The sequence below is a fragment of the Meles meles genome, chromosome 1, assembly GCF_922984935.1.
Source record: "Meles meles chromosome 1, mMelMel3.1 paternal haplotype, whole genome shotgun sequence".
Taxonomy (NCBI): Eukaryota; Metazoa; Chordata; class Mammalia; order Carnivora; family Mustelidae; genus Meles; species Meles meles.
The window spans coordinates 94,635,845-94,660,189 of NC_060066.1; the positions used below are offsets into that span (position 1 = coordinate 94,635,845).

The 24,345-nt window shown below is 43.2% G+C and overlaps 1 protein-coding gene across 8 annotated transcripts in view; it reads right to left on the minus strand.

Moving 5' to 3' along the window:
• Window positions 1–24,345, minus strand: part of FAM110B (family with sequence similarity 110 member B) — a 165,590-nt gene that overhangs the window by 47,858 nt on the left and 93,387 nt on the right. For 5 of the 8 annotated variants that reach the window (XM_045981064.1, XM_045981034.1, XM_045981073.1 and 2 more), the window contains one exon: window positions 18,143–18,230. The exons of 1 other annotated variant lie outside the window; for it this stretch is intronic. The gene's annotated coding sequence lies outside the window, so the exon portion shown is untranslated. Of the gene's footprint in view, window positions 1–18,142; window positions 18,231–23,217; window positions 23,371–24,345 lie in introns of those variants that run through there. 2 more of the 8 variants (XM_045981024.1, XM_045981092.1) reach the window with 2 other exon arrangements.

Genomic DNA, 24,345 nt, shown 5'->3' on the forward strand with positions numbered 1-24,345 from the left:
AAGGAGAATGGGGCCAAAATATCACCCCCTTGCATGCTGCTCTCTGAAGGACCCCATCCACCTTCAGAATGCATCTTACGGGAATAACTCCATGTACCCAAAATTGTATTAATAATTATTTTTTTCAAAGTATAGGGGGAAGCACCAAATGAAACCTAGGGAGTGGCATTTCCATATTTATAGCTTGTAAATGTCTATGTGCTGGATATTATAGAGAACTAGAAGCACAGAATTTCTAATCCCTGACTTCCAAAAGATTTCCTCGAAATGACGATACAAGAGAAAAGAAAGGGACAAGGATCAGGGATTAGGGCCAGGAAAAGTTTAGCGGACAAAATTTTTTTTTCCTAAGATTTTATTTACTTACTTGTCAGAGAGAGAGAGAAAGAGCACAAGCAGGGGGAACAGCAGGCAGAGGGAGAAGCAGGCTCTCTGATGAGCAAGAAGCTGGATGTGGGACTCGATCCAGGACCCTGGGGTCAGGACCTGAGCCGAAAGCAGACGCTGCACACACTGAGCCACCCAAGGTGTCCCAAGTTTGGTGGACAGTACTGACAGAGCACTCCAGAGAAGCAAAATCATGGACGAATTCACAAACTGTGACTGGGACAGCAGAACAAAAGGGTGATGTTTCTGAATGTTTGGCAATTAGGTACTGGGAAAGAAAAATGAAGACAAGGATAGAAATCAATGAAAATTTTCAAAAATGAAAAGTGAGGCACATAAAACACAGCCTTCATTAGGTACGCCTATGTGTAAGGCCATAAGCTAGCTGGGAGAAAAGAAAACATGCAGTAAAAAAGACCATAAGAAACACATAAGAAGTAGACGAGATCTCCTCTGAAAGTGAACAGTATGATTGGATAAATAGGCATGTGTGTGCCTATGTACAGTATTCACATTTATATCCATTTAAACATCTTTTTTTAAAAAAAGATTTTTATTTATTTATTTATTTGACAGACAGAGATCACAAGTAGGCAGAGAGGCAGGCAGAGAGAGGGGAGGAAGCAGGTTCCCAGCTGGGCAGAGAGCCTGACGTGGGGCTTGATCCCAGGACTCTGAGATCATGACCCGAGCCGAAGGCAGAGGCTTTAACCCACTGAGCCACCCAGGTGCCCCCCATTTAAACATCTTAACAACGTGTATAAAAATGTATGCAAATTAATGTGTTACACGGGAACACTAAATATGCCCAGGGAGACAAGAGGGTCGGACCTGAATTACAAGCAAAAAATTAACAACCAGAATGAATAACAAACTTACTTTCTTCAGAGTCTGCAAAATAGATTTAAATACTGAAAATGACTCATGTTCAATTTTTTAAACCTAATTATCCTTTTTCAAAAACCACACATAAATATTTAAAATATCACGATTAATTACTATATAACTTTAAGATTTCTGTATATTCCTTTAGAAGCTATTCCCACTTTTAGACTAAGAAATTACCAGGAATATAGGCGCTGCACCCAAAATCTACTGTTAAGGGGGAAAAAGTGAACAGTTACTCATCCTTTCTGTGCAGGGACAGTAGGCTTGGTAAATACAGCATGTCTCCATAAGGAAGTTGGGGTTTAAAAGACAAAAGCAGTACATAAACAGCAAAGTATGACTAAATAAAATTATGTTCTCCCAGATGACTCCACCGCCAAAACTATGATGGGGGAGAAAAGGTTCAGTGACGACTGAACCTCAGTCTACTAGCAGTGGTTAGTACGCTTACATGAAGTACTATTATTAATAATAGCATGTGCAGGGTGCCGGGGTGGCTCAGTCCGTTAAGCGTCTGCCTTCGGCTCAGGTCATGACCCCAGGGTCCTGGGATCGAGTCCCACATTAGGCTCCTTGCTCATTAGGGAGCCTGCTTCTCCCTTTCTCCCTCTACCTGCTCGTGCTCTCTCTCTTTCTCTCAAATAAGTAAATAAAATCTTTATTAAAAAAGTATTAATAGCAAATGTACTACTCTTCAGATGAGCAGAGTCTATCTGTAATTTGAAATGAATGCTCTTCTTTTAATAATTATATATATTCAAATGCCAGATATATGAATTTTAGAATGATTTTTTTAGTACCAGTATAGAGTTAATGTTCCTGGAACTAGCCAGAAGGGTTTAGAAACTAGTAAGCACGTTTCCATGGTAACAGGCCGCTCTGCCAAGGAGAGATCAGTTCACACAGAGATCAGTTCACACATTCCCTATAACCCAGTGACCACAGGAGAAGGGAGATCTGCATTTCAGGTTTTCAGGATCACCGTCAAGTATGATTTTTGCTAGTGTATTTATTTTTATTAGAATGCACATGGCGGGGGCACCTGGGTGGCTCAGTGGGTTAAAGCCTCTGCCTTCGGCTCAGGTCATGATCCCAGGGTCCTGGGATCAAGCCCCGCATCGGGCTATCTGCTCAGCAGGGAGCCTGCTTTCCTTCCTCTCTCTCTGCCTTCCTCTCTGCCTGCTTGTGATTTGTGATCTCTGTCAAATAAATAAATAAAATTAAAAAAAAAAAAAAAAAAGAATGCACATGGCGGGCACCTGGGTGGCTCAGTGGGTTAAGCCTCTGCCTTCGGCTCAGGTCATGATCTCAGGGTCCATGGATCGAGGCCCGCATCGGGTTCTCTGCTCAGCAAGGAGCCTGCTTCCCCCTCTCTTTCTGCCTGCCTCTCTGCCTACTTGTGACCTCTGACTCTCTGTCAAATAAATAAAATATTTAAAAAAAAAAAAAAAGAATGCACATGACATTAATGTTGGTAAGTTACCTGAGCAACATGTTTTTCTCAACTCTTCAAGGTGTCAGTGACCATTGGGAATGTGCTCTGAGGGAGGCATGGTGGTGATAAAGTCACGCACAGGTTTCACTTTAATTCATGCTGTGGGTTACAGCTCACCTGGTTATAAAAGTCTGATGTGGAATCCTGATGGAGAAGGGGCTGAGCCCCAAAGCTAGACACGTATAACACCCTTCATGTACATCAAGCAGAGCAGGTAGCTTCATGAACACAGTTGGACAATGGAGTTGGGACAAATGACCAAGGGATCATCAGAAGGATCAGGCAGCACATGGTTTCTGTAAAGACAGAGTCTTATGCCCCAACTGGAAATAAGAAGCACAGAAGATGCTCCATAACCCAGAAATGAGCAGCCACTAATCCCTAAATTGGGGCATCTCCATTAGGTTTCAAATAGAACTTGGGTTGGAGAGACAGGCATTAAAATGCCCTTCTCTTTTGTCTTACAATGCTCGACTTCTGGGGTAGTTTTAACTTCTGGCCCATTACAGAGATTGTACGGTCAATGATTCACTAGACTGGTGAAGGCAAGGCCACACCTGGGACACACCTGGGCCACATCTGGGCCACACCTGTAAGGCACAGCCGGGCCACACCTGTAAGGCACAGCTGGACCATACCTGCAAGGCACAGCTGGGCCACACCTGCAAGGCACAGCTGGACCACACCTGCAAGGCACAGCTGGACCATACCTGCAAGACATAGCCGGGCCACACCTGTAAGGCAGAGCTGACCCCAAGGATGGAACTTGTGTGATTTAGTTTCCTCTTCTGTACCAAGGGGATGTTGGGAGGATGAGGAGAGAAAACTCCAGGGAAATGCTTAAAAGGGGGCAAAGCGCACAAGCATCCCAGAAATGTCCTCTGCTATATATTAATACTGTGGATTAGTATTGTTACTATTAAAAATGAGGGGCCTCACGGGGAAAACCTCAGGGCAACCCTTATAAATGATGAGATGAAAACATTGAGCTTCTCAAAGGAACTCTCCAAAAGAGTATACAGACACCTTAGCCTTTATTTTGGATAAAACTAATTCATTGAATATCTGCTCCTGAATCTTGCTGAGGTATGATGCATTTGGGGAGAAGTGCAAAGATTATACTTCGGAAGTATAAGTAATACAATTTTCTAGAAGATGCCTCATAGCGAAAATATGTTTTTAAAATAAAAACTAGTTTTGGTGCCATTTTACTCCTACAAAATGCTTTCTTTGAAAATATGATTACCTGATCTAAAAATAAATAAGAACTACATGAACTTTTACCACAAATAACTAGCTTAGACGTAAAACTTACCAGTGCACAAATATTATACCTATTTCTCAAATTCTCTGTATCAAATCATTACAACATTAGGGTATTTATGGTTTCCTCCTGCCCGGTGAATGTGTTTTCAAACTGTCATAATTATTTTCGTCTTTATTTTGCTCATAATCCATTTATCACACCAAACAGAATAACCGCAAGGTAAAACCATGCTAATCAGGAAAAACTAACTAAATAAAAATGACCAGGGAAAGAAATGTATTTTGGGCAGTAGAAGGTAATGGCTTTGGGCTCAGATTCTATTATATTTTTTTGTGGAAAGCAAAACTCATAAAACTAAGGCACCCACAAATAGATCAAATCATGCAACTGAATTACTGTGAATTTAAGGCACCACGTTTTAAGCACAACGCTGAGGGAAGCAGCAGTCAGAATAGAAGCAGTAAACATTGAAACAGATCCCCAGTGAAAATGATGTGGTTGACAGAGATCTGGAATGTTCTCAGAACTGCACAGATTATAGCTTAGCCACGGATGACCTTCAAGGGACAAAATGCTTTATGAGCCCCGTACACTAAAGTTCACCGATTCACGTGGGTGATGCACAAAGGCAGCAAATGATAGACAGTATTAAGACCACAGAGTTGATGTGAAATAAAACCACTCATCTGTGAAGGTTTTATTTTAGCTTCTCCCTGCCCTTTGTTGGACCGTTTGCTTGTCATCCTAAAACTTTGACGCTTTATTGCAGAGTTTTCACCACTGCTAAAGGAATATTCATGGCGCGTGCTCTGATCCTGTCAAAAGGCAGTATTTATGTACATAGGAATATAAAACTGTTGTAACAAGGAAAAATGTCGCAGATTTACAAGGGATCAAATTTACAAGGCAGCAAGTTGAGGTGCATGGGTTTCATCTTGTAAACCCTCTGATCAAAAAAGGAGCATGAAAAGCAGAAAAATCTGTCCTTGATGGTTTTCAGATAAAATATCACTTCCCCTTGGAAGGTGGTCGTAATTCTTGCCCCCCCGCCCAGCCCCACATTCAGGATCGGGCTGCGCCAAACAGAAGGTGTAACTCGAAAGCAGTGCTCAGTGTTCTTGGAACTTTCACACAAATTCTAGTGCATCCAATCAAGTGACGATCAGAAATCTTCCTGAAGTTTGGAAAATGGGGAAAATATAATGTGGTTTATTAAACTAAGTGTTCATGGCATCCTATCAAAGCAGCATATACAATCCCTCTACTCAAGTCTCCTCCAGGAAGGAAGAGGATACAGACAAGGGATTATGGAAGAAAAAAGAAACGTTTCATGGAATTCAGAATTTAACTACAAAATATGGAGAATCCGTCCTGAAATGTCATTTTATTATAGGAGTTCTAAACTAGATATGTGACTTAAAAATATTTGGACCATGATGGAACTGGGAATTCATCAAGTCAGTAAAACAGTGAAGACAGCTATGGAGTGACTGGTTAAATGGGGAAATTCACTGTTGTGTACAAACTCACTGAATATATGTATGCACGTAGTAAAATGCGACTTAATGGAAAAACCGAAGAATGTGATTACCCTTTAAAATTATGAGATTATTTATAATCCTTGCATACAAACACAAGTACAAAATAAGTAAATTTTTGTGTGCATTTCTGTGCATTGCTTAAAATACATACTGTAATAAAATTTATTTTTGCATCTAACTTCACCTTAGCAAACATTTACTGGGCCCCTCCCATGAGTCAGGCGCTACTCTAACCATGAGGGATACAAAACCACGAGGGTTACAAAAATGACTGGTGTCTGTGTTCTGTCATTGAGAAGATCAGATTTTTTAAAAGGATTTTATTTATTTATTTATTTGACAAAGACAGTGAGAAAGCACAAGCCGGGGGAGCAGCAGATGGAGAGAGAGAAGCAGGCTCCCTACTGAGCAGGGAGCCCGATGGGGGACTCCATCCCAGGACCCTGGGGATCATGACCTGAGCCCAAGATAGACACTTAACGGACTGAGCCACCTAGGCGCCCAGGAGATCAGATTAGAGAGGAAAAGAGAAACCAGTGGAATTGAAAGGATGGATCTCAGTGCAGAAGTGAAAGTGTAGGAGAGGCCATGAGACCAACTGAGGGGAACATGTAGGGGTAAATCACAGAGCTAGGGTAATGTAGCCATTCTGGAAGGAATGCACGTAAGCAGACTCCTGAAACTGAGTGCCAGGCCAGGAACAGTCTAACCCCAAGATCAAGGGTGTTGAGAACCTGGTATTATAGAGGCTGGGTATCCTTTCACAATCCTACAGGGAAACTGTCATGGGGGCGGGGGCACAGACAGAGAAGAAAAGGTAAACAGACTATGTGGGGAATCTTGTATCTAAAGTGAATGGGCCTGAACTTGACCTTGTAAGTGATGAGAGTCCGTGAATGGTGGTGAGCAGGGAGCAATCTCACACTTTAAATCACCTGTGCCCTTCGAAGTATGCAGGTAGACCTGAACAGGCAAGGAGAACAGTAAAACCTTAGAGAAGGTAGGAGTCGGGCTTGAAGTGGGTCTCTGGTGTTGACTTAGCTAGCTATCAGGGAGTCTTACTTCTGGGGAGCTCTTTTGGCCTTACCCAACAGAAACATCTTTGGAAAGCTGCAAATTAATTTGGTAAGCCAACTCCCATTTTCTCATTGACAACTTACCCATGTTGATATTAATTTCATTGATTTTTAAGTTGGTACTGGGCCCTGAAGGGTAGAGCTTAGGACGTAATAAGAACCTTGCCATTCATTAGTCTTCAGAGCATTTTTTTGGTAACAGAAATTGTCTCTAAAGTAAAGGTTATGTGGAACATCCGTGTATAAAACACAAGGACACACAGTGGTTTGGGCAGAAGCAGAGCCTCCAATCTCAATGCCCCATCAGCCTGGAAACCTCTGTACTCCAGGGAACTATACTGAAAACCAGTGATGAAATGCAATTCATTCATTCTACTGATGAGCAAATGAGGTCCCCTTGGCAGAGGTCTTTTTTCAGAGTTGTGATATAGAGGGAGACAGAGAGGTGTATATGCTGGCTTTCCCAGATATGAGCCATGCTATTCCGAGATGTCACTTTTCTCCTGTGCTTCTGTTGCCTTAGGTGATAGTGCCTCCCCACCCCAAGGCTGATGAATTTATAAAATCTGTAGGTCTGTTGGGGCGGGGAGCAAATTTCCAGCTTCAAGTCAGAGAGCTGGCAGCAAAGCTCAGTGACCTGAGTCCCAGATGGCCAGGTGACCCATCCAAGTCCCCAGCCACTACCCCCCCGCCCCCCCTCTGAGGACAGAAATGATGGAGAACATGGGTATCCCTGAAGCTGCTATTGAGTAAACAGCCTGAAGTGGAACTCTTGTTGGCATCTACTGCAAGTTTTCTGGTTCAGAGAATCCTTTCGTAAACCTCATCTGCCAAAAGAATATGGTTTCTAAATAGGAAGAGCTCCAAAGTCTGAGGAACATCTGGCACATAAGCTATGACTGACACCCTTCGGTAAGGTGTATGAGAAGGCTGCACCTGCAGGCAGACAAACATGGGCTTGTAACTTGCCCCCTGATTACCTGCTCTCTGCCAACAACTACCTGTTATGAAAATTAAGGGAGGTGATTGATGCACAAAAATGCCTTCCCACCCCGACAGGCCCCTGCAAGGGGCCCAGGAAATCCCAAGTCAAACATAGCTTCACCAGCTTCTGCTTGTGCCACAGCATGTAAGTTACTATGTATGCTATGGAGTTTCTGGTCCATCAACACTGCAGCATCTTCAAAGTGCCTGTGTGGCTCAGTCAGTTAAGCGTCTGCCTTTGGTTCAGGTCACAATCCCAGGGTCCTGGGATTGAGTCCTGCATCGGGCTCCCTGCTCAGTGGGGACCCTGCTTCTCCCTCTCCTGCTCCCCTTGCTTATGCTCTCTTTTCTTCCCTGTCAAATAAATAAATAAAATCTTGAAAAAAAAAAAAAAAAAACTCTCCCCAAATCCCCCCAAAACACTGCACTGTCTTCACTGGGAAACATACCAGTATGAACACATACTCTAAGAGTATTGCCAGCCATTACCGAACAGTGTGGAGACTGGAAATCAAAGAAGGCAGTTTGGAAAGTATTTTTATACATCACAGAAATAAGGCACAAGTTTAAAACAGAGGTAACATTCACTACAGAATATCCTAAAATAGTGCATAGTGGTCTTACTTATGTATGACCCTAAGTGCCAAATGAGGTGGCTACTTCTTACTTTAAAATATAAGAATGTTTCAAACAGCACTTCAAAACCAGGTTCCTGTAGTCTTAAAAATATGAGATCAATTGGATGCAGAAGTCTAATAATCATAAGTGGTTTGAAATATAAATTAATGCATGATGTTGTGACAAATAAAGGACAATGAGAAACCCCCAAGTGATGCAGATATGGCATAAAATGTCTTCAAGGAATTTCTTCACTTTTTTTTTTTTTTAAAGATTTTGTTTGTTTGACAGAGATGGAGAGAGAGAGAGAGTGTACAAGCAGGGTAGGGCAGCAGAGGCAGAGGGAGAAGCAGTCTCTTCACTGAGCAGGAAGCCCTATGCTGGGCTCAGTTGCAGGACCCTGGGATCATGACCTGAGCCGAAGGCAGATGCTTAACCGACTGAGCCACCCAGGTGCCCCTTAGCCTTCTGTTTCTTAGAGAAGGACTTAAAGTAACATATTCATAGGACTCTTCCTATTTGCACTTTAGCATATCTTAATGGAGTGCTTAGTGACCAAAGGATATTAAGAATTAGAGAGATGCTTCCAAAGACTCCAAATGAGGCCATTTGCTTTGGTCTGGCACTCTTGGAGACTAGCTCAGAACGGCTGGAGTGTCAGTTATGAAGATGTGAGCACAGTACACAGCTGATGAACAACAGGGTAGTGGGCAATGTCTCATCTGCAACCAGGCAGTTTCAAGGACTGCAGGAAGGAATAATCAGCTTCACGAAAGCAGAATGCAGCATGTTACATAACAGGGACCAAGTCCCGGGGCAGATTCAAAGTGGAGAAATACACATCGGTGGGGGAGAAGATGAACACGGTCTTCAAAGGCCTTATGCATAAACATACCAGGTATATTCTGAGATAATTTATTATGTTCTCTAAAACCTTGTCAAGTAAAACCTTAGGCCCAATTCAACGAACTCCTGCATCTTTCTGGTTCGCAACAAGCCAATGGTCAAAAATATTAAATCTATAAGGGTATCAGCTTTCTAAGATCTCCTGGATGATTAAATGGTATGAAAGAAAGAAAAAAAAAAGTGGGTCTTTTTTTTTTTTTTCCTTTCTTAAAAGTACAGCATGAAATGAACTACAAATGAAACTCTTGGAGGAAAAAAGGAAATGAAGCCCTGCCTTCCCCCCTTATTTTTGCTGTCTGCTTCCAGGTTTGGAGCAGGGAGACAAAGCCTAAGGCAGAAGCACAAAAAGGCAGTGGGACTGGGGAAGACAGTCACGTATCGATCCTGAATCTGTCTGGCCAGGGATGACCATGCTGACAACCCCTGCAAGACAGAGTGCAGAAAGGGGTCTGGGGAATGCAGGATGGGAGCTAGCACCCTGCACAATGCTTAGGATTGCACACGGCTGGGTGGGGATATTTACCATGATTCCCGCAATGATGTATAAAAACCCACTGGCATCTCACTGGAACCTCTTTGGAATGTAATCCACATTAACAGGTGAAGAGAACAGTTCTGCAGCCCCCTCTCTACCTGGGAGATGGAGAGCAGCAGGATATGAAAGGTGTTAAGCTTTTCTGTGAAAAGTCGTGTTAAAATGAGATTCCAAGTCCACTGCCAACTGGATGGAAGGCAAACATGAGACTCTTATTAAACCACTTAAAACCTGAAACTGACACTATTTAAGGCCAACTGCCATTAAAATGATGCTTGAAAACTGTATGTTTGTCTCTTCAGTGGGGAGTGTACCCCATCGATATGTTGCACTCTCTCCTTTGACTCCCCCACTCTATGAGAAGAATGTCAGCCGTCAAGGTCTTGCTCCCAAGCACACCTCCCAGAAACACACCTGGAAGCTCCAAGGACACAGGGAATAGACTCTTGGCTGGCATTCATAGATTTCTATGATCTATGAGAAGAGACCAAAGATGTAGTACTGGAATCTTTCATATGTCATGGATCTGATCTACCCATAAATTAACCATACTCTTTTTGTATGGAACCAGAGCTTCTATTCTGCCTACATACATATATTTTTTTAATGGAAGCAATGAATGGATTAACACACAGAACGCGAAGCTGGGGTGAGTGTGAACAGTGGGCATAGCTGTGCTCATTTTTTATTTTTCATCAGTGCTGATGTGCGCCTTTTGAGGTGGAACCTACCTCAAGTTGCAAATTAAGGCAATTACTGAACTTGGAGCCAAATATAAACAACTGAGGTTCTGAATGTTGAATCGTGAGTCCCTACGGAATGCTGAATTTTTGCTAAAGAACAGACTTGTATCTCAACTAAATTTTGAGAACAGAATCATATTTAAATGCATTTGAGGAGTCTAGACTTAAAGAGCTTTTCGATAAAGCTATTTATGCCTTGATTACTCCCCACTTGGGCTAGTTTAACGTTGGAGTTCAAGTTCTTCTAATTCTATATCAAAATGTTCAACTATAACCCACCACAAATAACTTGAATTTTCCTTTTTTCCCCCCCTTCACTTTTTCTGACTTCACTTCCTCCTTCCTTTTTCCACGAGTAGACAGTGTCTTTCTCTTTCAGAGAAATGATACCACCAATCCTGTTGACCCCTGGTGCTGCTGTGTCTTGTACCTGCAAAGGCTGCCATCAGTGTTTGTAAAAAGGCAGATGAGAAACCTACCATGACTTTCCTCTTTAGGTGTAGAGAAAGCCCTTCAGTCCTGTTAAAGTCTACAAACTGCTCTACGAATAAAGTATAAATAAAGACTCTACAAAGTCTACAAATCCTCTACAGTTTGCTAGATTCTATGCTGGATTCTAAAGACACAGAGTACACACGTTATTCCAACCCCCCAATCGCATATGATGTGCTCGCGAGAGGCAGAGGGAACTTAACTGAGACAGAAACCAGACAATGGTAAGTACGCCTATGGACTCAGGGACTGCAGAGAGCCCAGGACGCTCACTCACCATCATAAGGGACTAGGAGTATGGGCAATGCCAATTCTAAACAAATGAAGATGTAGGAGAAAGTGAGGTCTTCATACAGCAGAGGAAACCTGAACTGGGCCTCACATACGGGTGGGATTCTGATCGAGTTTCTTTCTTTCTTTCTTTTTTTTTCCGATTGAGTTTCTACTCGTGTTTCTTGCTGTCAGTGGGTCTGTTTTCCTTCCAGGGGTCCTTCCAGAGGAGATGTTGTGTTTTTCTCTCGACTGTGTTTTCTTTAAGTCTACTTAGATGTCACTCTACTCTGGAGACCTTAAGAGCTGGCAATAGCTTTCCAATCTGGGCTGTTGAATGAAATCGTTACTTTCACGAAGGGCGTGCTGCACTGTAAAGAACTTCACGCTTCTTCAGAAATTAATCAGTCCCTAGAACTGTTCGGACAACTGCAGAACATCCGCAAGTCTTTTTTAAGATTCAGCCCAGCCCATGCTCCCTGAGGGCAGGCACCTGAGGGATGTTCCTACATCACCGCTGGGAGTTTGTGTCTTTTACAGTAAGATGCAATTTTTAAATAAACTTATCATATAATTTGAGAATCCTATAAATGCTTAAAGCAAAGGATAATTTTAGGACTACCTATAAAGGTACATGGATATATACTAAATTGTGAAGAAATGCCTTGAATAAATTTGTTGAATAAATGAATGAATGGTAGAGATTCTTGGATTTTGCTCAAAAAAGTTTTATTTTTATTTTTTAAATAAAGGAAAATGTTAACTTTTGAAATGTGCCTCAAAGGAACTCATGGACTCTGAGAATGAGCAACTGGTGGGGAGGGTGGGGCAAGAAGCAGAGCACGCATTCTGATGAGCCAGGTGTGTCAGGAACACGAGAAGGGTGAAGGAGGCTGACTCTGGATGAGAGTGGGGAGGTCAGCTGAGAGGTGGCTTCAACGGAAGGGCTCTGGACTTTAAATCTGATCGATAGGTAACTGGGAGAAAACACGGTTTGGGAGCAAGGAGTAACAAGATGAACAGAGTGTTTCTAAAAGAATTTTCTGCTTGCTGAATGGACTGAGAGCAGAGACCAGAGGCAGGCTGACTGCTGTTACAAGGCTAACTCAGCCCTGAGCTGTCTGGTGTTGAAGAGATGGTGACGCCAACGTACAAGCCCTGAGGAAAAGCCAGCAGGGCTTGAGGCCTGCCTGGGTATGCACGGTAAGAGCCATCAGTCCCTCAGTGGGGCTTCCTTCCAGAGGAAGCTCCTCCCGTTGACCGTCGCGGCAAAAACTGGATCTCTCTGTCTGAGGATGATGCTGAGCTGAGCTCTGCTTTAAATGTGCCCTTTAGAGAGACCCACGAGGCTCAAGAAAGAGCAAGAGGTAAATTTCAAGGTAATGCCAGACCAGGGCTTTGTGAAGCTAAAGAGTAGGTATGTGCAAGAATTACCCAGAGGCCACGTGCAGGGACCAACTTCATCTCAGGTGTCTCGGTCTGTTAGGGCTGCTATACCAAAAAGCCACCTTTATCTAAGGAGGTTTATAGATAATAAACATTTCTTTCTCATAGTTCTGGAGGCTGGAAGTCCAAGATCAAGGTGCCAGCATGACTGGTTCTGGTAAAGGCCCTCTTCTGGGTTGCAGGCTTCTTACGGTGTCCTTATATGGCAGAATGGGCAAGGGATCTCTCTGGAGTCTCTCTAACCAAGGTACTACCCCATCATGCGGGCTGCCCCCTCATGACCTAAGTATCTGCCAAAGGCCCCATAAACTAACACCATCACAATGGGCATTAGGATTTCAACATATGAATGGGGTAGGGGACACATTCAGACCACAGCAGCAGGCTATGGAGGAGAGAGACCAGTATGGAGATGATACTCCAGTGTTCACTAGTCACTCAGTCCTGATGGGCCTCCACCTCTCTAATCTTTTCGGTGTAGTCAGGACGCACAAATGCTTTCTCAGTTTACACCTAATCATGGAGCAGACACTCAACATGTTGGAGAAGAAAGAGTAAGGTCTTGATAGTCTAGCTTTTCACCCATCACAGTTGCAATCACTCTGTAGGTATCTTTCTCTCTCTAATGGGTGTGTTCTTATGGTTCTTTTCTCTCATTATTTGACTTTTTGGGCCTCATCCCTTCTCTAATTAATTGAATACTGCCCACGGTTTCCAAGGAATTGCTCTGATAGTCCACCAGACATCCATGTTTTCTTGTGACTTTCCCATTGTCCAGTCACCCTCAATTATCCTTCCCATTGCATTCATGACCCCATTACGATAAAGAAATCAACTGGTGGGGCGCCTGGGTGGCTCAGTGGGTTAAGCCGCTGCCTTCGGCTCGGGTCATGATCTCAGGGTTCTGGGATCGAGTCCCGCATCGGGCTCTCTGCTCAGCAGGGGGCCTGCTTCCCTCTCTCTCTCTCTGCCTACTTGTGACCTCTTTCTGTCAGGTAAGTGAATGGAATCTTTAAAAAAAAAAAAAAAAAAAAAAAAAGAAATCAACTGGTATGAAAAGTCTGGTAAAGGGCTGGAAGAAGACCTGGGGGCAGACTTGTTGGTTTTTTTTTTTTGTTTGTTTTTAAAGATTATTTATTTATTTATTTGACAGAGATCACAAAGTATGCAGAGAGGCAGGCAGAGATAGAAAGAAGGAAGCAGGCTCCTAGCTGAGCAGAGAACCCAATGCGGAGCTCGATCCCAGGACCCTGAGATTATGACCTGAGCTGAAGGCAAAGGCTTAACCCACTGAGCAACCCAGGTGCCCCAAACTTGGGTTTTATACCCAGTGCATCTTGTCACATGGTTGCCTTTTGTTATCAGATCGAACTCTTCAATTCTTGTATCCTCAACCACGCAATAAAAATTCTAATGCCTTCTCTGCAGGGCAAGTGTGCAGACTATAGACGAGGCATATGATGCCTGTAGCACAGAGCTCCCAAGGCAAGCTTTCCACAGACCATGGGCTTAACTCTTCCACTGCTCTTTGTAGAAAAGCGGTGACTACACTGACAATGAACTGATCTATACTGTAAGAGCCATTAATAATTAACAATGAAAAACCAGATACACACACAGTAACTTACGGAATTTCTTTCATTTGTTTAGAAAAGAGCATTTTTAAATATGCCAAATAACTTAATTGGCAATTTAACACTTTAAATTGCAATCTGTAGTGGCCTCTTGAACTTCACAATAAACATGCATTAAATCTTCAAAAATAGAACGATACTTTCTGAGGAAAGGAGTATTTTGTGTTAGAGAGGAGAATATCCTTACATCTATCCTTAAAAAAGCCTGGATGATTTTTGTGAAGGAGAATAAAACAAGTAAAAATCCCAGCTACTTTTGCCAGTGAATGCCTCTCTTCTTCCTCTTCTTTTTTAAAAAAGAGCGAGTGAGGTGGAAACCTGGCTCCATTGGGCTGCAAGGTGGCTCTCATTACAGTGGTTGGGCTTCTCTGGTTCCTGGGGAGACCTTGCTCAAGGTCAGCTGAGCCGGCTTCTGAGGAGCCACACCTGACTGTACCCGTGGAACCTGAGCTCTGAGTCATATTTGCTTGGCAAAGAGCTGATCTGAGAAAAGGCAAAAGTCAGAGATGCTGGGCTGAAAGGTAGATGAGTCATGGACAAGGAACAAATCTTTTCGTTATGGAGGACCAGCTCTGGGAAAAGCAGAAATGGAAAAAAAGCTGTTTGGGGAAAACTAGCTCATATTTTTTGGTCAGGACCATTTAACCCACAAAAAAAGGGCATGCAAAGGTTGTTTCTGCTCCCAGCAATTTCTTAAGTACCTAGCACTTACACTATAAAAGAATAAAAAGATCTGTCCCAGAGAAGTTTTGAAAAAGGAAACTTTCCAGGAGAAACTGACTTTATCAGTGACTTAAGTTTGACTCAGATAACAAGAAACTAAAAACAAAGGCGAACATTGTAACTTATTCCCTGAAATTGCAATCACATGGATAATGCACAGAAATCAGTGTTTGTACATTCTTATTAAAAAATGACTCACTGGGCCTCTGGGTGGCTTAATCGGTTAAGCGCCTGCCTTTGGCTCAAGTCATGATCCCAGAGTCCAGGCTCCCTGCTCGGTGGGCAGTCTGCTTCTCTCTCTACCTCTGCCTGCTGCTCCCCACGCCGGCTTTTATGCTCTCTCTCTCTCTCAAATAAACAAAATCTTAAAAAAATGACTCACATATACAACATATAGGAGGTTTCATATTCTAGGTTGAAAAAACTCATAAGTTTAACCAAAAGAGCATTACAAGTTCACCTTATGCCTTTCTTTCCTCAGTTTCCTTAAAAAAGGAACCATGGTTTTAAAAGACACACCCTGTACTCTAAAAACAAAGTAATCTTAAATGTAGGTATTGAGAAGTAGTGAAAAACATTAATGACAAGATTAGTACATATGCCTTCTTAAGGCTGCTTATTTATCTAAGGTAAGAGCTCAGAAAAGAAGAAAGCTTTAATGAACTTTAAATGCAAAAATCGCCAAAAACAGTGGAAAACATTTGGATAGTAAGACAAAAACTATGCTTTTGAATAAATGAAATAAGATAGGATCGGGAAGGAGACAAACCAAAAGAGACTCTTAATCTCACAAAACAAACTGAGGGTTGTTGGGGGTAGAGAGAGGGTGTGGGGGGGTTATGGACATTGGGGAAGGTCTGTGCTATGGTGAGTGCTGTGAAGTGTGTAAACCTGGCGATTCACAGACCTGTACCCCTGGGGCTAATAATACATTACATGTTAATAAAAAATTAAAAATTAAAAAAAAAAAAACTATGCTTTTCACAGCGATCTTTACATCACTTTTTAAATAAATGCTTCCATCTTACTTACAGGAAAACTGACACACAACTTAAATCAACTTGCACACAGTGACCTGACTTTATTTGAGAATGAGATACAAGGCCAAGAATTAGTGTCTCCAGCCCAGGTGGCATTGCACTACTGAGTCACGTGGTTGAGTCCTTTCTAATCTCCCCAGTGCAGGACCTAGCTAAATAAGAATATTGACAAATATTGACAAACTCCAGGCGGTTATGCCTGTGAAGGTAACCGACTGTTTTCTCCAGAATTTGTCTGGGAGGGGGAAAGAAGGGTCCTCTATCTCTCCCGTGCCTATGCCGTACCAGGCACTATAGCTATAGAGCTATGCCCCTAGCCTTCTGCACATCTCAACTAGCTTGTTGGTATTCTCAGTTGGTATGTGGGAAACTGAGGCTCAGAAAGTAAAGTCCATTCGCAGGCTGGTGAACAGTGGAGCTGAGGTTATACTCATATCAACCCAACCCCTCTGCACTTTTTTGGCCATCAGGGTGGCCAATTCACCTGCCATCAGGAGCCAGCTGGGTGAACATTGGTGAGTGTGACCATCACACATGGCTGTATGTGGGAGAGCAGGGGTGCTGGGAATCATAAGGAAGACCAACAGACCCATTTGCTGGGAGACTTCTCCTGCTTTTAGCACATGTCACAGAAAACTCCTCACTTGTGGGCAGATGGGGATGGGTGGGCTCCTAGAATAAGGCAGAGTGGAGCACACAGAATGCTGGAGGCATTCTCCATTAAATCCGCCTGTGCTCAGGGGCAGCTCTGCAATCTCAGACTTGGGGATGGGAGATGGGAAATGAGGAGCTCCCTCTAGCCAACAGGAGCCCATGGCTTTCATTTCAGAACTTCGGAAATCTGGGATCAGAAGATAAGGTCTTAACGGTGATGAATGAAGGATTTCTGGGTATATCACCGAGGGTCATTGCTGGCTTATTCTGTAATGTCCCTCTGTCCACGGACTGCAGGAATCTACCTGGTCTAGGCTGGTTCTTACCTGTGAATCTAAATTGGATTCTGAGATTCCTGGAGAGTGGTAACATCTGTCCAACAAGGTCACGCATTACGCAGTAATAATAAATTATATAGCACATTACATACTCCATAGGCAATGGCCCATTACATAGGGATGCTGGAAAAGAGGCTCAAGGAAGGCTATAATCAAATCAAAGCATGTGGTTGCTCGGGAATATGGTGCTGAGGTTAAGACCGTGTTCTCATGAGAGCTGCTCTTTACCACTCCGTAGTCACTGTAGACATCAATCACTTGGAGAGCTGTCTCCAACTTCCTAAGCATCCCCAATGTCCTCATTTGGTGATACTGAACTCCCAACCTCTCTGGAAAAAGGAGGAACCATCTGGACCTTGACCACTGTTCATCCACTTCCTTGGCTCCTTCATAGGAAGATGGGTCTGGTTCTAGGATGTCTCTGTCTAGAACATCTAGGATGTTGTTCTCCATCAGCTCTGGAGATAGGAAGGAATCCTGAGGTGTTATGGATGTGGGGCAAAGTCCCCAGCAGGACCTTCCACGGAGCAGGCACATTCCCAGGGCTTCTTGGCTCTCTGGCAACACGTGGCCCCTACTCTCAGTCTGTCCCTTGGCTGGCATTTAGGTACTGTCCTCTTGACATGACCTCCTTTGGCGGGCCATCCTGCAAAACTCTCTCTCTCCAAACTCCCAGGGTGCTCTTTGCTGGCCCTATACCATTCGACATGTCAGAAAACACCATTTAATTCCCCAACCACAGACAGTGTACTTCTCATTAAAGTGAAAAGATGTTCACTTTTTAATATTGTCTTCAAATCCAAATATCTGATCAGTATGATTGGTAAATAGGACATGGCCTTTGAAAAAACCATAATTATTAGAGCAAATATGTAAAAGACCTACCACGGAAACCCTTGCAAAAGCACAAGTAAATCATGCTGACTGTTATTTTAGTCCTGGCAGAGACCTCGAAAGCAGGAACTTTTTTTTTTTTTTTTTTTTTGCCAGACAGCAAAATATCTGAAACCTCAGCCTCTCAGTCTTAATGTAATAATGGCACAGGTTTTCAGAGAGAATCGATACCTTCTGCTCAGAATGGGTCAAAATAAAGCGACGTACTTACTTGAGAGAGGGATGAGTATTTTATGGACGGGAGGCAGGTGTCACAGGGAGTCTGTCCTACCTCCAGCGAGTCTCGTGGCAGGTAATATCTGAAAACACAGGAAAAAATGGCGATTGGTTTTTTACTTGACAAAAAGAGGCAGGCTGCTAAGTATACATAGCAGCAGCAAATTCTTTTAAAAAATGGTGAATAAATAAAAAAATAGATAAACATGTAAGTACACCAAAACGTGCTGGTTCTTACATGTTCCATGTAGAAGCTAAGGGTTTTGCTCACTTCAACTTTTTTTTTTTTTTAAGGAGCCATCTGACCAGAGACAGCACTATACAGAAGGATATAAACGTCAGGTTGAGAGAAGTCACATAAATAAAGGCTTACAGGATGTCATCTCATTTCCGGAATGGCTGCTTTGCACATCCCGAGCCCAAGTCTACCTCAAGGTGAGATAAGGTGTTAGCTCTTCAGAGGGACTTGGGGCCCATCTCGTGTGCAAGCCCCATTTTGGATTGGAACAGGAAACAGGCCCACTCAAGTAAGGCACTTGCCACAGACCACTCAGCTGGCTGGGGTAGAACTCCTGACAGCCACAGGAGCACCCTTCCCCTGCACTGTCACACTCCCATGCCAGTAGTCATTTATGCATGCGCGCATGCGTTCTTCCATTCATTCATTCATTCTTAAGTACTGACAGGAGCACTTCCTATGGACCGAGTTCTGCTCTAGGCTCTGGGGGCTAAGGGAGGAATCTCTGGCCTGAGTTTACGTTCCAGACAGGGAAGGCTAAATACAACAAGGGCTATCTCAGAACGCTCCTGCCGCCACGGCAATTGGAGACATCTGAAAGTGGGGAAGGACCAAGCCACAGCTCTACTGGGAGATACACATTCCAGGCAGAGGGGGCAGGGAGGACCATGAGGCACAAAGAGCTCAGGAGGCTGGCAGGATGGGAGCAGGGGACACAAGGGGACACGGGAGTGCTGGCTAAGTCTGTGGCAGTGGATGGACCGGCCAGTGGAGGGCATGTGACAGGGAAGCTGATGAAGCACACAACTCTGGAGAACGTCTTCTTAAAAGGAGGGCCGGAAAGGAGGAGACTTGGAAGAAACATTTCGAGGCAGGAGAAAAACTGAAGGGAGCTGTCTTCCAGAGGCCAGCATGTCAGCGAGCTGCGGCGAGCTGCTAGCTTGGGCGGTGGGCTCAGAAGGAGAATACCTCCAACACAGTGAGAAGGAGTGAAGACAGACGTAAAGGCTATATCCCCACTTATGAAAAAAGCGGTAGGGAAGCCTGACTAGGGCAAAACACAGAAGATTTCGGAGGGTTCTGTGATGCCAGGCTCTGAATAATGGAAATGGAGAACGTGTTTTCATAGAGACGTTTCACTGGTGGCAAGATCTAACACAAACACACGATCCTTGAAGTGGATTTTCCCACCAAATTTAGCAAGATTTAAAATATGTCTAAATTCAGGTAAATGCATACGGAAAGAAGGCGGCCTTACTCATAGTAAGGTTCAATGCCAGTGTTATACTCCAAGCCCCAACTCTGCAAGCTTGCCTTTAATGAGCATGTACAAAATGAATGACTTAAATAAAAGCATCAATAGGCATCCAATGGCAAATGATCGTGCCAACAGTTCCAAAAATAATCACTAAATGACTGGGGAGTCCAACAGTAAGGCAAGTATTTGGTAACTCCTTTAAGACGAACTTTGAAACTACTGAATACATTTAAATTACTGGTGACATTAAAGAATCTTTTTTAAATCCCATGCTATGTAAATCTATTAAAACAAAAATACTTCCATGCAACAGTCTGCTGTGTATTCTGAAAAGGTGTGTCAGCAGGAGGAAAAAAAAATGAGAGTTTATATTTATTACATTAATTATAGATAACAAATAAGACCACATAGTGAAACTGAAAGTCAGTGTGAGATATGGAACAGATCTGCGGCCCACACCAACCCTTGCTAGGTATTAGGAGCAGTGGATGTGGTGTGGGTTGAGTGGCAGTTGGAGAGTTCTGGATTGGGGGCCGGGTGCTACTATCTCTCTTTTCCCAAAGCCTTCTCTCCCCATCCTTTCTAAAGAACTGGTCACCCCTCCTTGGTATTGCCAAGCTAATGCCTCTGTTCTTGTCCCCCGTATTGTTCTGTATTATTATTCATTCTGCTCTCTCTCGTCTTCCACAGGACCACTTCTTACAGACAGAGGGCCGTGTGTCTATCTTTCTCTTACTCACACTTAGCACAGATCCTAGCACATGTTAAGTGAACATAACTACAGAATGAAATAACAAAAAGAAAAAAAAGAAAAAGAAAAAGAAATACACTTAGAGGAGAGGCCTGATGTCTCTCCAAATAGTTTTCCAACCCAGGCAGATTTTGGAGGGTCAGTCCTGAGATGGTAATCAACGGCTAATGACAGATGTCCCTCAGTTCCTTTGGAATCACGGATGCCCGGGTATCCAGCCAGAAAGCCACCCACAGGTGTTACAGTGCAACCCTTACATCCAAGAGCCCGCAGTGCACACTGCTCCTTCTTTCCTACAACTCCTTCCAGACTGTGCTCAGCCCAGCTGCTTTGTGGCATGTTATATACACGGAATGACTTTGTTTTTTAAACTGATTACCATTTTTCCTGCTGTGATTACGAGCCCCTACGAGAAAAAGTTAGAAAGTATCACTTCGTGTTTTTATTCAGAAGATTATCCATTTTCTATTCTAGTTCATGCTAACAGACCTATGTTTGATTGGTCAGGAATGTCATTCTCTCTTCAGAAAAGAGCCACAGAATTACAGGAGGGGAAAGAACAAAATTTTCAAGTGTCTAAGAAATTTATGTTTACAGTTTTATCTCAGAAATACATAAAGATTTCCCTGAATGTAGTTTAAAAAAAAAAAAAAAAAGAGCTGTAATTCATCTGAGGATACAAGTACAGATTCTGTTAACTTTGCCGAAAGCTAAATAACGTTTTATTTAATGCTATCTGAAAAATGCCCTTTTAGTGTTATGTTAAAAGGCCCTTTGGGATATCCTAGTACATGACACAATATCCACGCACATTTACATTTACATCACATTTTTAAGGAGTTCCTTCTAGACACACAAAGTCTTTTAAGATCCAGCCCATGAGAATCTGTCACTTAGAACTATTTCCCACAGCTTCCTAGGACACACAGCCTCATGGAGCTGAGCTCACAGAAGGAGGTTTCTGATGTTTACAGAGGAGGACAGCAATCATTTACTCTTAAGGCAGCCTACTTCTTGGAAATTCTATAAGACCAAGGTAATTTAGGAAGTATTTCAGGAGATGAAGAGAAGGAGAGGGAGAAAGAGTGTCATGGAAATGCATCCGATTATTCTTCCCCAAACGAGTGTCCAAGCCTGACTGTCAGGATCAGGCTGTTTTCCGTGTCTGTATGAACCGACGGCTGAAAGGGGAGCGAGGGGTCGGGGTGTGGGAAGGAGAGCAAGGAGCACTGGAGCCAACTGTTATCTCCGCCACTGCAAAGCAACCTTCTCAGGTCTGAAGCAGGCGTGGCTGGTGTCAGGGGAGTCCAGACAGGAAGTAAGCGACCCTTCCCACATCCAACCTATCACATGTGGTGACTTAACATGAAACCGCTGCATCCTGCCTCTCGTCCTAGAGACTCCACGTTACACTGAACAACTAACAAACTTTGTCATTACAGATGATACCCCGTCACCATCAATGACCACCTTTCATGATAGCCTTTATTTTTTTTTTTTCTTCACACTGTCATCTGAGAGAAAGAGGACATTTGACAATTTATTATACCTCGGAATAGCCTAGGGAGGGGAACGTGGAGTTGGTGTGGGGGTGGGTGGGGGAGAGAAGCCCAGTTAAGTAAGCTCAAGTTTTCCTCTGCCAAAGAATATATGGAACCCCTTCAACCAGAAGAGAGCCTTAAATCAAAGCAGTTATTTTAACAAAATAGTTAAATGGCAATGTTTGGCTTTTCGGGAGCAGGGAAAGAATTCCTGACAGCCTTCAGCTCTCAGCAGGGCTCTCCACTGATAGCAGAGACGCATGGTGGCAGCTAGCCAGCCGTGTGACTGGTGAGTCAATACACAAGTTTCTGTGGTCTCCACAGCCTGATACGGTAAGGGCACCAATTTTTAAGTTTGAGGACTAAGGGATACCAAGGGGCTCTCCTGTTGTAAAACCACTCTATGGCGAAGATACCCTGAGAAACAAGGAGTCCCACTGCGTTTGTTTGGGTTTCCTTCAGCCCAGCCTTGGCCACGTAGATATTTTTCCTCCAAAATAGAGCATCTTTATGATGGAATTTAGGATCATTTATGATTTGATCTGGAAAACAACCCAGGAATTTTTAAATGTTGTCAAACCTGAGGCAAAGTGGTAAGAACCCCACCTTTCTGTGATTTCATTTCAACTCCGAAAGCAATGTCCCTGTTAAACAAAGCCCAGAGTGAAAAATTCTCCCTTTGGCACGGCAGACTACACACCTAAATATATTTTTTGGCAAAATGGAATATGCTAATATTCTCCATAGTCAGAAGGCTTAGTGAAAACTACGAAAGGTGAAACAAAGAAAACCATCCAAAATGAAGGCTGCACACATCTCTGAAGAAACAATAGCACATTACTTCTGCTAAGACCCTGCATCGACACCAGGCGAATCGCTGCCCCGTCCTAATTAAAGTGTGTCTCACTGAACGCTCCTTGATTGCTCATTATTCATGGGAGTCCGGACTCCATGCAAACAAAGTCAACCGGCTACTGACACGCACCTCCAAAGACATTTACACTGATGCAACATCGGACTTTCCCAAACAGAAGAGAACCAATAAGCATCAATCCCCACTACATAACACACTTGAATCCAGGTAAAAACAATATTCCTTCATGAACAGGGTAGCTGTTTACCGGCAGAGCCTTCTCCGGGAGAACATACCACAGTCCGGGAACGCTGGAGTACGCATGATATTAACAAAAGCAAGATCAAATTAAACAGATGACATGAGGAACGCACTTCGTTTCATGCATGGCCCTGTTTTTCCTGCGAGAGAAAGCCTCCAAGTAATTACCGTGAATTGAAACTTCTTCCCTGATCCCTGGCAGCCGGCAGCTGGTGGCTCCAATACACTACAACAAAGACAGACACCTTCTCCCCGGTGCCCTCCTCCTCCTTTACCGTTACCGGCTGAGCACCTCCACCGTTGCAAGAACACAGAAGAGTATCTCTGTATCTATGTCTCCAATGCAGCATAAAGAGTCCTGTGGAAACCTATCAAACTGGCGAGCAGTGATGCTAGCAGCCAATGAGGAGAGGCTCATGCAGAATCCAGCACATGCTCTCTGAGGCGCAGGCTGTCACCAGCGCTTAGCAGGCTGCTAATCTAATTATAGCTAGTTTGCTAGCACAGAGCTCTTGGAGCAAAGCACATGAGCAAATTAAATTTTAATAAATTAAACCCCACAGACAAAATCATCTTGATTTCCTGTCATTTCGAAAATTAATGCATCACCTTATAAACTATAAGTGATTTTTAAAAGTGCATTCTTGTTTTTTTCTCCAATGCAGAGAAACAAAGAGTGGCTAAATCAATCCACAGAACTTCCGGCTTACTTAAACTTAACAGATCTCAGCACTGAGAAATAATTAAATCGATACAAGGAGGATATTAAAATCTGAATGCTATAAAATCCAAGCCTCACTTTATTTACCCTGGTTAGCAATTTGCCACTCATTTGTCCTAAAGTGCTAATTAATCTCTCAGTATACTTGGAGATACCATGCACATTGCCATCCATAGCGGAAAAGGGCTAATCAAGATGTCAAAAGTCATAATCTTGACTACAGTACTGAATAATAATTAAAAGCTACAAGAAATAGAAAAGGGATATCAGAAGTTATTAATAAAATATATATTAAAAAGAAGTTATTATAAAAGCAAAAATTAAATAAATTTGCCCACCTCATAATTTAATGGCAAAATTAGTTCTAGAAGCCAAATCCTGTGAGAGGTGGTCTGATGCACAGATAAAAGGCATGGACCTAACCGTCAGACTGACTGGGTTTAAGTTCTGGATCAGCTATTTCCTCCCTTTGTGACTGGGCAAGGGACTGGGTTTCTCTTGTATCCCCGAGGCCATAATGGGAGACACCTACTCTAAAAAAAGTATCTAAACACTTCCCCAACTGCCGAGTTTTG